A 15,693-nucleotide genomic window follows, 5' to 3' on the forward strand; every position below is an offset into this window, starting at 1 on the left:
AAATAAGAGACACATGGCACACACAAAGCAAAAAAAAAGGACAAAAATGTGTCATAACTGGTCAAAAACGCGTCTGACATGCGTCAGAATCGCGTCTGACACGCGCGTCAGTCACGCGTCAGCGCGTGTCAGCGAATTTCAGCATGTCAAAATAATTTAAACATGTATCAGATATGTATACGCTATGTATCTGTTATGTATCTAGAATGTGTCACTGATTCATTTTCTCGTATTTTTAAAAATAAATGTAAATAATAAATATATGTGTGTGTATATATATATACACATATGTATTAGTTTATGTACTATTTATGTGTATATGTATAATATATTTTAAATTTAAAGATATATGTATCACATGTTTTAAAAACGCATAAATTACGTTATAAAAAAGTATATATATTATATATTATGTAATTAAAAATATATATATGTTGCTTCTAATATGTATTCGATATATGTATTTAAGCAATGTGTCTTCCTATTAAATATGTGATGTTTGCTCCGTCCTTTTATTTTTCCATGTTGCACGAAGTTTTGCATTTTAGCTCAATTTATTGTTTATATTTATAATATATTTACGATGTATCGGCCATGTATTTACAATGTATTGCAAGATATAGATGATACATCGGTAATGTATTAAAATTTTACTATTAATTTTTCTCCTCTATATCTATGATGTATTCATGATGTATCGATAATGTATTACGATATCTGTCATTTTAAAATTTATTTCGTTAAAATATCTAAAAAAATTAAACATGTATCATCTATGTATCTGCTACGTATCAGAAATGTATCATCTATATATCACTAATACACACATGTATCAGTCATTTTGAAATTTATTTTGTTGAAAATAATCATTTTGAATTGGAGATGGATTCTAAAAAATCGTAATCAATGGTGTATCAACTAAATTCATTTCGTTGAAATAATAATGAAAAAAGAACATGTATCTACAATGTATTAATGGTGTATTTTATGATGTGTCGACAATATGTATTTACGATATATCAAAAATGTATTTGGAATGTATCGGCGATTAACCTACAATGTATCAGTAGTGTATATATGATGTATTGTTAATGTATCAAATATGTATATACATAATAAATTGAACCAGTAACTATATAATGTCTTTATTAAATTTATCATTAGTTGAAATTAAATTTACACATTCAATTTTATATCAAAAACGTAAATATTTATATTTTTCTACTTTACATAACAAATCAAATTTCAAAAATAATTCAGATAAACCTCAAACATAACCAGTCGAACCTAAAATTTTAAACCGTTCAGCTAGGATTGCCACAAATTCTTGATCATATCATTCCCTTCAAATTCTGAATCAATGAAATCACCATTAAAAACAACACAAAATATACAAACATAAAATTGATTATAGCCTGACTACATTAGCTATATTTGGATTTGTTTCAGACTCCATGTCCATACAAGAAGAAGGCAATAATCTTTAACATCATCACGCAACAATACCTTAATTAAAATGATCAAATCCATAGATCTACCACTACATTATAAAAGAAAATCATTAGAATCACAAATCAAAACTCATAAAATAGAAATTATAATATAGCTATAAAAAAGTAAGGTTCTTTAAGAGTTATAGCTCCTAAATGCATCTGTAGTTGCTAATTAAATCATTCCTTCCTTTTGACTAACAAAATAAAACCATTAAATTACTCATTAAAAACCTCCATAACAAAGAGGTCAAAAGTCACACACTAAATCATTCATGTACTGCAAACAGTAAGCATGCTCCCACACATCAATACCCACAAAAGGAAGCAGAGTTGGTCCTTTAGTCATCAACAGATCCTAATTCATCATCGTCTCCACCGGCAACTTGTTATGTTCCTTCTCCAACCTCAGCCACACCCACCCAAATTCGTTGACGGCTCCGCCTTCTTTGTTCATTTTCTAAACCAGCTTCTCCAAAGACACGAAGGAGTTACTATGGTGGACGAGTCGCCGTTTCTAATGGCCGGTGAAGAAGCTCGAGAGAGTTGTTGTAGTTTTTCACATAGGCTTTGTGGTGCTTCTGATGATGAAGCATCTTGATCTCACTGCTGATTTATGGCTTAAGAGCATCGTAGGAGAACAGGAGATCGGGGAGAGTTAAGGTCTTCAGTTCCGCCATGGAAATTGCTCATTGGGTAATAGTGAAGAATCCAAAAGCAAAAATTAAAAGAAAAAGACAAGAAATTAGAAACCCAAAAGCAAGCCATGGCAGAAAATGAAGAAGTTGAGTGTTTGACAGATCTGTATAAAGAAAAGAAAAGTCATATGGGTATAAAATGTAATAATTATGTCAACTCAGCTATTTAGTGTAAAACCTATTGGATAGAAGAGAAAACTTAACAAAGTGTTGGTATTTGAGAAAGAAACTACCGCAATAGTAATTATTGTGTAATTTTCTCAACATTATAAATGATTAATAATATTAATATTTAATTAGAATATAAGCTGAATTTAAAGGATCATTTTGAATATTTTTCTAAATAAAAAAAGGTCAAATTAGCTCTTTAGGGTAGAGACGAAAATGAAAAATTCAAAAAAAGGTACAAATGAACTTTTTTTTAGGTCAGGGTATAAGAATAAATGTTAAAAGGTGGGATTTTTTTAAGTAATTAGGCCTAAATTATACCAATGAGTAAGTGTCAAGTCATTAAAAATGTAATTTTACAAAAACTTCTTAACAGAAGAATTGACGGAAAAAAAAAAGTCTCCTCTTCTCTCTAGGGTTTATCTAAAAAACTAGGGTTTGGTAGGTTTGTTCGTCTTGAATTTTTCAAGTTTTAGTCTAGACTCTCTAGTATTCAGTTTTTGCTGCAGTCCCTGTCCTCATGGAAGGAGGGGTGTTACGTATAAAAGCAAAGGAAAAAGAGTTGGCCCTAATAGAGGAGGAAGCGGAGGAGATAGTGCTTGAGGAGGTGGTTGGAAAGACGGATGATGTGAAAACCCTATTTAGTCTGAATGGGAAATTATTCATTAATAAAACCATAAACGTGGACGCGATGAGAAGAATGTTTAACTTAATATGGAAATTAAATAAGGGTTTTGGGTTGAAACCATGGCCGGATAATACGTTTGTTCTGCAATTTTATTCTTTGAGAGACAAAGAGAGGGTTATACAAGGCATCCCTTGGACCTTTGATAATCATCTCCTATTACTGAAGGAAACAAACCCTAACGCTACTCCCAATGGGATGGTATTTGACATGGAAGCCTTTTGGATACGAATTCTGAATGTCCTAATTGGACGAATGACAAAAGATATGGCGACTATAGCGGGGAGAAGGGCTGGAACAGTCATGATGGCCGATGAGGATAGGTTGGGCGGATGGTGCAGATACTTACGTGTTCTGGTTGAGATTGACGTTTCAAAACCATTGAGTAGAGGGGTTATGGTCAGAGATGGTAAGAACAACCCTAGATGGCTCGAATTTAAATATGAAAGGCTAGGGAACGTCTGCTATAAATGTGGAAAGCTGGGTCACCTAGACCAAGACTGTGAGTTGGAGCTGGAGTTATCAAAGAGGGAGAATCTCCAATATGGGGAAGAATTGCGTGCATCACCTCTCCAAAAAATCAAAAAAATTCAACAGCTTGATAAGGAGAGGGAGGAAGGATTAATAAAGGAAATCAATCGCAAGCTCAATTTCAACTGCGACAAAGTGGGTGATAAAGGTACTGAACAGAATCTAGATGTGGGGAAAGAAATGGAGGGGTGTGGAAGTTTTAATGGCAGTGTGGACATAATACATGAAGTGAACAGTAGCATGAAAAATTGTGAACTAAATGATGAGCTTACTCATAAAACAATAAAAACAAATGCGGAAAGGGCCTTAGTCTTGAGTAAAGGGGAGGCAACAAAGTTGGCTGCTGTGAATTTTGAGAAGGGGAGCAGTAAGGGGTTGTCTACGGGTGGAGGTAAAAAATGAAAGAAACATGCATATACTACGCCGGGAGGTAATGCTCCTATACAAATCATCCAGAAAATTCAGATGGGAGATGTGAATGAGTCCAGTAATATGGACATTGACGGTAAAGTGATTACCAAGAAAGTGAAAGAAGGTGGTGTTGGTGTATTAAATGCAATTATATCGGCTGACTCGGAAGTAGACCGGGTCCGCTAGGAGCCATGAAACACTTATTCTGGAACTGTCGGGGTATGGGAAACCCCCGAACAGTTATTTCTCTACGTTGTATTATCCAACGTTACTCCCCCGATTTGGTTTTCTTATCCGAAACCAAGTTGGACTTAGCAAGGATAAAATGTATTTTCAGTAGGTTGAATTTTGAAGTATCTATTCCAGTGGATAGTTGGGGTGCTAGTGGAGGCCTGGTCTTGGCATGGAGGGTGGGGTTCGAGGTGACTTTGCGTTCAAAATAACCAAATTACATAGATGTACAAGTTTCTTAGGGTCGAGGCGTTTGTAGCTAGCGTTTAACTGGGTTCTATGGTTTCCCTAAGGAGAACGAAAAGTTCCTTTCATGGGAGCTTCTTCGTAACTTGTCTTTAGAGGATCATGAGGAGTGGATAGTGGGCGGTGATTTTAATTAAATCTTTTGGCAAATTGAACGAACAGGGGGTCGTATAAGAGAATAGAGAATGATGAGAAACTTCAGGGAGGCGGTTTCGACGGCTCAGTTAGAGGAACTGCCATCAAAAGGTTCTCATTTTACTTGGTGCAGGGGCAATGGTGATCGTGAACCAATCCTAAAAAGACTTGACCGTATCCTTGGCAACTCAATTTATAGAAGTACTTTTCCTGCAGCCACGGTCTTTGTTTTTCCTAGGGAGAATTCTGATCACTCCCCGCTGCTTCTAGAGACAAAATATAGAAGCAGTTCTAAGCTTGAGAAAATATACAAAGCCCAACGATTCGAAGCAATGTGGGTCAGAAGAGCGGACTATGAGGAAGTTATTAGAGATGCTTGGGGTGCGGACATGGTGACAAACTCGGCTACAACCTGGAACAGAATTTCAAATTCTTTGCCGCAGCTTTGTAGTTGGAATAGAACGTGGTGGGGAACTTATCAAAACGTATCCGAAAGCAGAGAGAATAGTTGGCTAGCCTTCATGTGGGGGTTCCTAATGCCGAGCAATACCTAAATATGAATATGGTCGAAGAAGAGCTGAATGAAATGCTTCATAGTGAAGAAATGATGTGGAAGCGAAGGGCAAAAGTGTCATGGCTGAAAGATGGAGATAAAAACACCTCGTTTTTTTACCAAAACGCGTCATTGAGAATACAGAAAAAATAATATTGCTGGTCTCTATGACAACGATGGAGTGTGGAGGGAAAACACAGTGGGGATGGGTAAAGTAGCGATGGATTATTTTCAACATCTTTTCGCTAGCTCTAATCCTACAGATCAGGATGCAGCTCTTGAGGGAATCAGTAAGAGGTTATCTAATGATATGGTGGCTGATCTGAGCAGGCCAAATGCAGAAGAGGAAATTTTACGAGCTCTGAAACAAATTAATCCTTATAAGGCTCCGGGTCCAGATGGCATGTCGCCTTTATTTTATCAAAATTATTGGCACATTGTTGGGAGGGATGTGAAGTTTTGGTGCTAGATATTCTGAATGGGGGCAAGTTTCCAAATAGGTTTAACCATACGCATGTAGTGTTGATTCAAATAGTAAAAAACCCAGAAACTATGAAAGATTACAGGCCTATCAGTCTTTGCAACGTGATTTATAAAATTGTCTCTAAAGTTTTAACAAACAGACTGAAATATGTCCTCACTCACATTGTCTCGGAGAATCAAAGTGCGTTTGTGCCGGGTCGGCTGATCACGGATAACATTCTGGTTGCTTTTGAGTGTTCCAATCATATGCGCATGAAGAGGAAGTCCAAACAAGGTTTTATGGCCATGAAACTCGATATGAGCAAGGCCTATGATAGAGTGGAGTTTTGTAGACACGATTATGGAGAAGGTTGGTTTTCCTAGGAGGTTTATGGAGCTGATTATGCGGTGCATTACCTCGGTTTCGTTTTCGGTTCTTATCAACGGCTGTCCTTAAGATATTTTCGTTCCAAAGAGGGGACTCAGGCAAGAAGATCCGCTATCTCCATTCCTGTTCATTCTTTGCGCAGAAGCATTTTCTGGTATTATATCCAATGCGGTTGGGTCCAAAAAGCTGCATGGTATAAAGATTGCGAGAACTGCGCCGACTATTTCACATTTGTTTTTCGCTGACGACTCTGTTATTTTTCCTCGAGCAAATGAAACAAAGGGAGCTGAAGTTAAAAAAAAATATTAAATGCTATGAGATGGCTTCGGGACAGGTTATAAATTTTGATAAAATGGCTGTTTCTATTAGCCAAAATGTGGAAGCTGTCTCTCGGAGAGCTTTGGCTAGAAGTTTAGGTGTGAAGGAGGTGGTTCATCATGACCGATATTTGGGTCTTCCGACTTTTGTGGGTAAAAAGAGAAATCTTCAATATTCTTCTTGAAAGGGTGTGGAAGAAATTAAATGGATGGAAAGAAAAGTTCCTCTCGAAGAGTGCTAAAGAGGTGCTCCTCAAAGCGGTTATTCATGCTATTCCCACGTATACGATGGGGGTTTTTAAAATGCCTATCTCGGTTTGTAGAGAGCTTCAAAGTTTGATGTCTAATTTTTTATAATAGAAGGGGGACGGTCAGAAAGGTATGGCTTGGGTGGGTTGGGAAAAGATGTGTATGGCAAAGCGGATTGAAGGTCTTGGCTTCTGAAACATCGAATGCTTTAATACGGCAATGTTAGCTAAGCAGTGTTCGCGATTGGTTAATGCTGAAAATTCTCTAGCCTCAAAATTAATCAAAGCTAAGTCTTATCCGAGATCGTCTTTAATAGATGCAAAATTATGCCCGAGAGCTAGCTTCATGTGGAAAAGCATTCATAGCGCTATCCCAACTCTTCGGAAAGGGATGAGATGGAAAGTAGGTAGGGGTGACAGCATTAGAGTTTTCCATGATCCGTGGATCCCTCGTGACGGGTTGTTTCATGTGTTTCAGAAAAACCCTGCTGTGGATTCGAACATGATGGTTAGAAATTTTTTGTCTTCAGATGGTGCGTCTTGGGATATACAGGTGGTCCGAGATTCTTGTAGAGAATCAGATGCTGATGATCTCCTCCGCTTGCCAAGGAGAAATGTTAATGCAAATGATTCGTGGGTATGGAACTACTCAAAGACGAGTCATTTTTCGGTAAAATCAGCTTATTTTATGGCGTTAGATGGCAGCAGATCAGCGAGCTCTTCTGGGAACACAGGGACGGGTTTTTTGAAAAGCTGGAACAACATTTGGAAGCTTAAAATTCCTCCCAAGATCTAGCATTTTGTGTGGAGATTGATAAATCCAAGCTTCCCGACTAAGAGCTCCATCCTACATCGAACTCAGATGGGCGATGGTTTATGCTCCAGGTGTGGGATGATTGAAACAACAGATCATGTTTTCAAAGACTGCACATTGGTCTGTGGCATTTGGTTTGCTAGTTTTTTTGGTCTGGATTCGAATAGAGGGGACGGTGTGGATTTCTTAACCTGGACAGACTCTTACCTGCAATCTTTTCAGCAATCTGAAGTGGAAATGTTCTAGGTCATGTGTTGGTCGATTTGGTTCGCCAGAAACCAATTTTGTTTTAATAATGTGGATATTCCTTGCAACAAGGTTATAGCCTTGTGTAACAACACTCTCTCTGAGTATGTGGCTGCAAATTTGTTGGGTAAGGAAGAGATTGTGAGAGCTGAGGTTCATTGGGAGAAGCCTACGGAGAATTGGGTAAAGCTGAATACAGATGCAGGTAAAGTCGTGGGTGGAAAATGGGGTCTGGGTTGTATTGTCCGAGATAATGTAGGAGATACGATGATGGCAGGTCATAAGTTTTTGAATGACGACGTTGATATCACCATGGCTGAAGCTGAAGCCGTTTTGTTTGGGTTACAAGCAGCGAAAGATGATGGGTTTTTGAATATCTTTGTGGAGAGTGATAATCTCCAGATTATCAATGCATTACGGGGGGAAGTAGCTTATATCAACGAGCTGAATGATATTATCAGAACCATATTGGTTGAAGCTAGCTCGTTGGATTAGGTGACGTGGGGATTTGCTCCGAGCGATGCCAACAGAATGGCGCATGGTTTAGCTGCTTTAGCTGTGAGTGAAGAGTGCTGCATCTGCATGGAAGAGCATCTGCTGTTCTGAATGATATTGCAGTGGAGGACAAGAGAAATAGAGGAGATGGGTTAGCTGTTAGGTTATTTTAGTCTTGCTCTCTTTTGGCTGTTTTTTTGCTTTTTGCTATTAGTTTTTTCATTAAAAAAAATCATTACTGGGTATGAATTTGAGAAAAAAATGAAAGTTGGTGTATTTTTCTGAAATGTTTTAGAGAACATGATTAGATTGAGAAAACGTGTAAAATTAGTGAATTTTTATAACATTACCCCTTAAATAAAACACATCCGACTCAATCACCGTCTCCTTCGAGTCTGTCATCACCTACTTCAAACCCACCGCCGCCATTAGCCTCGTCTTCCATGGAAAGTACGAGATCTGGAAGACCAGCATGGAAGACAAGCTGAGCTCCGAAAGCGGGGGCAGTGGATGCAAAGGCGCGCGGTGGATTGGAAAGGGCAGCCTGCCTGTTTTTAATCAATTTATTTTTAATAAAAATTAAATAATTATATATTTCTATAATAATTTTTTTTATTTGAGACTTATTTGAATTTTTATAAGATAAAGAACTTTTTTGAATTTATTCAAGTAAAAATAATATGAAATGATTTTTAAAATTAATTGTTTAAATGTGTTAATTTTTATTGTAATAAAATCATCTTTTTTTTTTATTTATGATGATATTGAAAAGTTAAAATTGCAAAATAGAATAAAATGATTTATTAAAAAGTCGGAATGCTACAAAAAAAAAGTAAAATTTGGCTGTTTTTCAACCTATTAATCAATTAAAATCTATACTAAGACGGTATTATTTCTGATCTATTATGTCATATATCCTACTCGTGTCGTAATTTTAAAGAAGTCACGAAATAAAAAAGTACAACTAACAAATACAAGCAAATATCACAGTTGGATTCTAGTGGAGATGATAATATATTTTTTTCTAAAACAAATGATAATAGAGATTATGGAATATTTTAATAAATGTGATGTTTATAAAAGTTGGATAATTGATCACCACACACGTGTAAAGCTGGAGATATATAATATGAAAAAGTTTAAACCTCTTACCTAGTCTAAATAATTAAATATTAAATTTTTCATTGTTGACATTCATGAAGAAATATGTATAATGAATAAAAAGTTACATAAAACATATATGTTGAATGAAATCTATATAAACAATTCTTTTAAATACTTAATATTTAAAGAGGTAATGTCAAAAAAATTCACTAACTTTACACGTTTTTTTATTTTTATCACAGTATTTAAAAATCGTCATTTTCATACACTAACTATCAATTTTTCTCAAATCCATAGACTGTTCAAAAATCCGGCAAAAAATGCTGATGTGTCACAATCTGATTCGTTATGACATGTCACTATATAATTGCCAACTCAACAATTTTCACCGGATTTTTGAACGGTGTATGAATTTGAAAAAAATTAATAATTCGTGCAGAAAAATGACGATTTTTAAAGAGCGTGATTAAAATGAAACAACGCGTAATATTGTAAATTTTTATAACATTATCCCTTTTTTGTAGTTATGTTATTTTAGATATAAATTAATCTGATTCATAATTCTTAATTGATATTATATACATTCTTTTAAGGGACATGTACAAAAATGATAATGGACTGTAGCATACAATGTTTTTCAGATACATCCGTCTAGATGACGAGTTAGCGATCCGCTTCACAAAATTCAATAGGACTATATTGAGGTACATCAGCAAATTTAAAAGACTAAACATATTCATTGCAAATAAATCATAAAAAACTAAAATTATTGTGATAAAGTCAAAAAAATATGACTAATTCTTATCCCTTAAAAATTTATATGTAAATTCATTTTTTTTTATCCATTTACTCAAAAAGTTAACATTACCGTTTAAGCCGTTTTTATACTTTAAGAAAGTGGACTGTTAAATACCGTTCCAATTTAACTACATACCGCCTGTATTATTACCTTTCTATCCTTTACATAAAAAAACTCACATTCAAACTCTCTCAGCTCATATTGAAATCCGAAAAACGACGATTATTATATCGAGCTCAAATGTTCGATTCTACCGGGTAAGTAATCGTTTTTAGTTTTTTAAAATTTATAAAGGTTTTTTTCGATTTTTTTTAAATTTTTTTGCTGCTGACGCGATCCAGACGCCTTCGTATCGTGTCCGCCGGAGCCGTACTGCTGCACGTCCACAATGGACGTGCAACAAAGGGGACGTGCTGCACCACGTCCCCTTTTGATTTTTTTTCAATTTTTATTTAAAATTAATTATTTATAAAATAATTACCTGGTAAATTATTTAATTAATAAATTAAATAATTGTTTATAAATTAGATATTTAATAAATTAAATAGTTTAACGGTAAATTAGTTTGTTAATAAATTAAATAATTTATCGCTAAATTAATTAACATTTGTATTTTAAAGTTAGTTTAGTTGGTAAATTAATTAGTTGAATTTAATTTATGTTATTTAATTCAAATATTGTTATTTAACTAATATTATTTTAAATTGGTAAATGCAGAGACAACCTGGTAGAGGAAATGGTCCAATGATACGTATGGATATTGAGGGGTCGGGAGCTCGACATATCCAGACCCGTAATGTGGCCCCCTCACAATGACGACAGAGAAACCAGACGAGAACTAGTGATTCAGATGATGGTTAGCCCGATATCTTTCAGAGTGATGATGATCCGCAGAGTTTAGAGGAGCTAGCACCCCGCCCTCCCTCCCGATGGAGGACCGATTCATCGTCCCTTGGTAAGTATAATTCAATTATTACGTGAATTTGAAAATATTGATAAAAATATAAATTTGTATTAATAATTGAATTCATAATTACAGAGTCGACCAGACGATCTCAGGTAAACCCTGTTGATGATTGGATCGTTCGTGCTCCAGTGTCGGGTAGACCCCGTGACGTTACTGTGATTCTCAGTTTTCTTGGTCATGTTGCTTCCAACATATGGGAGGGGGAGTTTAGAGGCATGTTGAAGTGCCAGAACAGATACTCTATTTCTCAAAAGTTGGTGTTGTGGTATAAGAAAACCTCAGAAGAGGTTAGGGGTCTGATAAACCATACCGGTTTGGCACATCTCCCAAATACTATGTATGCTCACCTGGACGTTCCGTGGAGCGTTAGCAGCCTGACACTAGCTCCTTTCACATGACATTCGGGGAGATGACTATTACGCTGCATGACATGTGCTATATACTCCACATTCCAGTTGAGGGATCTTTGATTACAGATACGCCCGATAAGTTAGATTTGCAGCGTTCTTGTGTAAAGATTTTAGGTATCAGTGTAGAGAGATTATTAACTCATTCTGGGGGGCATTTGGCTCCCAGAGAGGAATTTTTATTGAGTCGGTAATCAAGTTATGTAGTTGGGGTGGTGCGGGTGAGGTTGAGACTGACGCCATAGCTTGGATTTGGCTGACGTTAGGTTGCACCTTATTTCTTGAAAAGAGTGGACACAAGTTCATACTGGTATGCCTTTGGGAGGTTAGGGATGGGTTGGGGGATGCGCCTTCTCAGTCTTAGGGCTCCGCTACATTGGCGTACCTGTACCGGCAGCTAGGAGTGGCTTCTAGGGGTGATTGTCAAGGGTTGTCTGACACTACTTCAGGCATGGATTTATGAGTACTTTGCTTTCGACCCAACCGTGAGCGACTAATTCTCGATCCTGTTTCTCCACGAGCTAGCACTTGGAGCGTATCATCTTCGGAGAGAACAGATACCCGGCTTTATGCATTACGCACCCGTTTAGACCAGCTTACTGCAGACGAGGTACGTAAATTAAAATAAAAAATTCTAATTACTTAGTTGTTGTTGTACTAATTTCTTGTTTCTTATTTTATTTTGGAACAGGTGACGTCGCTGCCTTTTGGCGTCGATCCTGCTATCACCGTTCCCAGGACTGCATACATGAGCTGGATACAGTACAAGGACATCTCAGAGCCATATATGCTTGTTAGGGTTGTGCGTCAGCTGGGTTACGTGCAAATTATACCTCCTCCTATTTATCGGCCTGAGAAGGCCGTGAGGCCGTGGAGTTCACTTCGGTACGTGATGCAGACCTTCAGAGTTGCTGCGACTGACAGATGGATATGTTTCCATTTGATCACATGCTTTCGTTCCTAAAGTTATATGCAGTGGCTGTTTCTCCTAGCGCATGTGCTCCAGAGTACTTGGAGTGGTACGCCCGACATTCGCACCCTCGGCTGCTCAATACTGATGCATTACCAGCACAAGCCCGCCCTTCTCGCTCCAACACCGACTATGTAAGTTTTTTTTAACTTTCTAATTGATAAATATATTAATTGTAACTCTAATTGTTAATTTTAGTTATAACTCAAATTGTCGTATCTTTGTTTTGTAGTGGCTTGCTCGTTCTACTGCTTTGAACCAGAGTTTCCTAGGCACCATGAGTACTATTCACGCGCAACATAGTCAACATTGCATGATGGATGACATTCCGGAGATGGAGCAAGCCATAGCTGCGCATGCAGAGGAGTTGGAACAGATGATGAGAGAGTTTAGACTGACTGATTGAGATGTATTTTGTATGTTGTATTTTGCACTCTGTTATGGATTATGTATGTTGTATTTTTCACTCTGTTATGGATTATTATATTTTCTTTATATTAATTAATGTTTTAGCATTTCCAGATCAATAATGGACTAAAAGGCTCCTTTTATTTAGATACTCAAATACAATAGTTTAAAAAGTTTACACATTGTTGGTATAATTCAAACACGGGGCATAAGAAAAACAGAAGAAAATGGTTAAAGAAAATCTTGTGAAATTGGCCAAGTGTCGTAAAAAGGCCAAACCTTTAATAAAAGTTTCACAAAAGTCCTGACCTTTTAATTTTGTCGATTTCGGCCAAAAAAAAAATATTTGGTTTCAATTGTGGCCAACTCTCAATTTGATTTTAATTTGCCTATGTGGCGCCTACGTGACCGCACATATATTGAAAGGTTAGGACTTTTGTGAGACCAAATAATCCATTTTGACCAAAATCGATAAAATTGAAAGGTCATGATTTTTGTGAAACCAAATAATCAATTTTTGGCCAAAATCGACAAAATTAAAAGGTCATGACTTTTGTGAAACGTTTGTAAAAGGTTTGGCTTTTTTTACGAAATTTTACCTTAAATTTAACACATGTAAAAACAACACATGCAATAATAAGTACTTAAATATATAATAAAACTGTAAACATACATTTGTAAGTCGCAGAATACGAAACAGGTCTGAATCCATTCAAACGGAAGCACCCTGACAATCGCCTCCACTATTCTCTCCTACTCTCATACAATCTAGCCCAAGTCGCAACAGTATTATCGCAGTGCCTATACCATATAAAGTGTATAGGTGGGGCAGACAAATTGTTAAGTAAATCTAAACGAACAAAGTGAGCGTAACTTCCTAAATGTAGGATGACCATCTCTACTTCAGGCCGTGTGTGGCGCTCGGAAGCATGTAAAGGCAGAACGGTACAACTACCCCAGTGCGGCTCTCCGGGTTTCCCCCTTTGTATAAAAATCACTGCTGCATTGAAAAGAGTGGCATTAGGGAACAAGTCATCCACTACCTGCATCCAATGTGCAGGTTCGCAACGACCGCCTTCCCACGTGATACGTGCGATGGCTTGGTTGATCCCTTCGACGCAAATACCAGCATAGTTGTACCGTTCGCGGTGGTCAGCTAATTCGTTTGCAATGTTCTTTCTCGCCAGATCCCAGCTTTCTTGGTTCCTGTATATGTAATCAGCCACAACGCCAAAGCCACAGTTGCAGTCTGCCCTCACATCAGTACACGCTGTAACAAACGCCAAAATGATTTCTGGAATAAGGTGCTCATACTTGATAGAATCTGTAAGAAAGTATATTAACAATATTGTTAAACCTAAATATAAAGATATGTTGAAAGTAAATATATTGACAACATTAATATATTAAAAATCACCTGATGTAGGAGGGATGGAAGCCCGACCTCGAGATGAACTACCACTGCCACGGCCACTGCCATTTAAACTGTACTCCCAACGACTCGGGTTCCGCCTAGTGGATGAACTCCCATTCGGTCTACCTCTGACATCGGTTTTCACCTTGGGTTCACTGTAACTTGATTCCTCTGGATGGAGTCGATTGTGGATCATAAGGGATATATCGCGAACCACGGAGCGATCCTGAGTCATCACCTCTCCAGCGATCCCTTAAAAATAGTGGTGATCCTCTAACTCGACAGCACACCCGACCTGTTTGGATATGTCAACCCCATCACTAATAACAAGCTTCATCCAAAAGGGGTGGATACTGTCCAGATTGATCGGGATACCTGATAATAATAAATCGCAAACATTTTAATTTTTAATAACAAAAAAATATTTATGATTAGTGAAAAAAACGTTTTGCGTGTTACCTGAATCAATAACTCCTCTCAGCTCTCATGCACATGGAATCTGATGTGTCGACCTCAGCACACAGCCACACCGTACATGAACATCGGTACTCAAATCTATTATACACTCCAGTTCCTTATCGATTAAATCCAGACAATAATATGAGACTTTGCATGATAGGTAGTTGAATGGGAAACCCTAACACCGGGAGCTTACATTCCGCCTTGACTGCTCGAGTGTGAACATGCCAATATATATAACATTTATATTAATAATACTACAATTATTAAGTATCACTAGTAGTAGTATCAAGTGTAACAATAACATACCGAATCTCACTGAGCTGTGACTGTATAACCATATCCACCTTCGTCCACACTGTATCCAGTGGACCGGTACTAGAATCAAGCCACTGCTTCAGATGAGCATGTGAACTCTCCACTCTACGTGTAGTGGTGTTTCCAAAATGCATCACATTATTCATCCACCCACAGCAGAACTTTTCTTTGTGTTCCAACCATGTCCCCTCAACATATTGTGCCACAGCTAGGAACGCCCTAGTTCAATTTCTCATGAGAATCACAGCCGCCTCATACTCTGTCTCAGTAGGAGCTTCAATAATATTTTTCACCTTCCGTTCTTGATTCCCTCTGCATAGCCTCTGTCTAACCCACATAGTCTGTAAACTTTGTCTTCCACATCCTTGATGATGTGCCACGTGCAATGTAGATGAGAAGTACGTGCGGATACCTATCTCACTGGTCTAACCAGGCCTAACTCCCGATCAGTAACAATAGCTGTCGGGTGGACATCATCATCAATCAAGAGCCTCAGTCTCTCTAATACCCATCTATAATTCTCCTCAGTTTTATCCTTTATAATTGCATACACAATAATAAAGTTCTTGTTGCACGGAGTCATCCCGATAATCTCAAAGAAAAACATCTTGTATTTGTTGGTCTTGTAGGTAGAATTCATATCGATTATCCAGCGGTAGTCTCAGAGTAATGATAGGAGTAAAATACTCCTATGTATTGTATTTTTCCCGCATGCTTTTGCTATGTTTC

This window comes from Mercurialis annua, linkage group LG3, assembly GCF_937616625.2.
Source record: "Mercurialis annua linkage group LG3, ddMerAnnu1.2, whole genome shotgun sequence".
Lineage (NCBI taxonomy): Eukaryota > Viridiplantae > Streptophyta > Magnoliopsida > Malpighiales > Euphorbiaceae > Mercurialis > Mercurialis annua.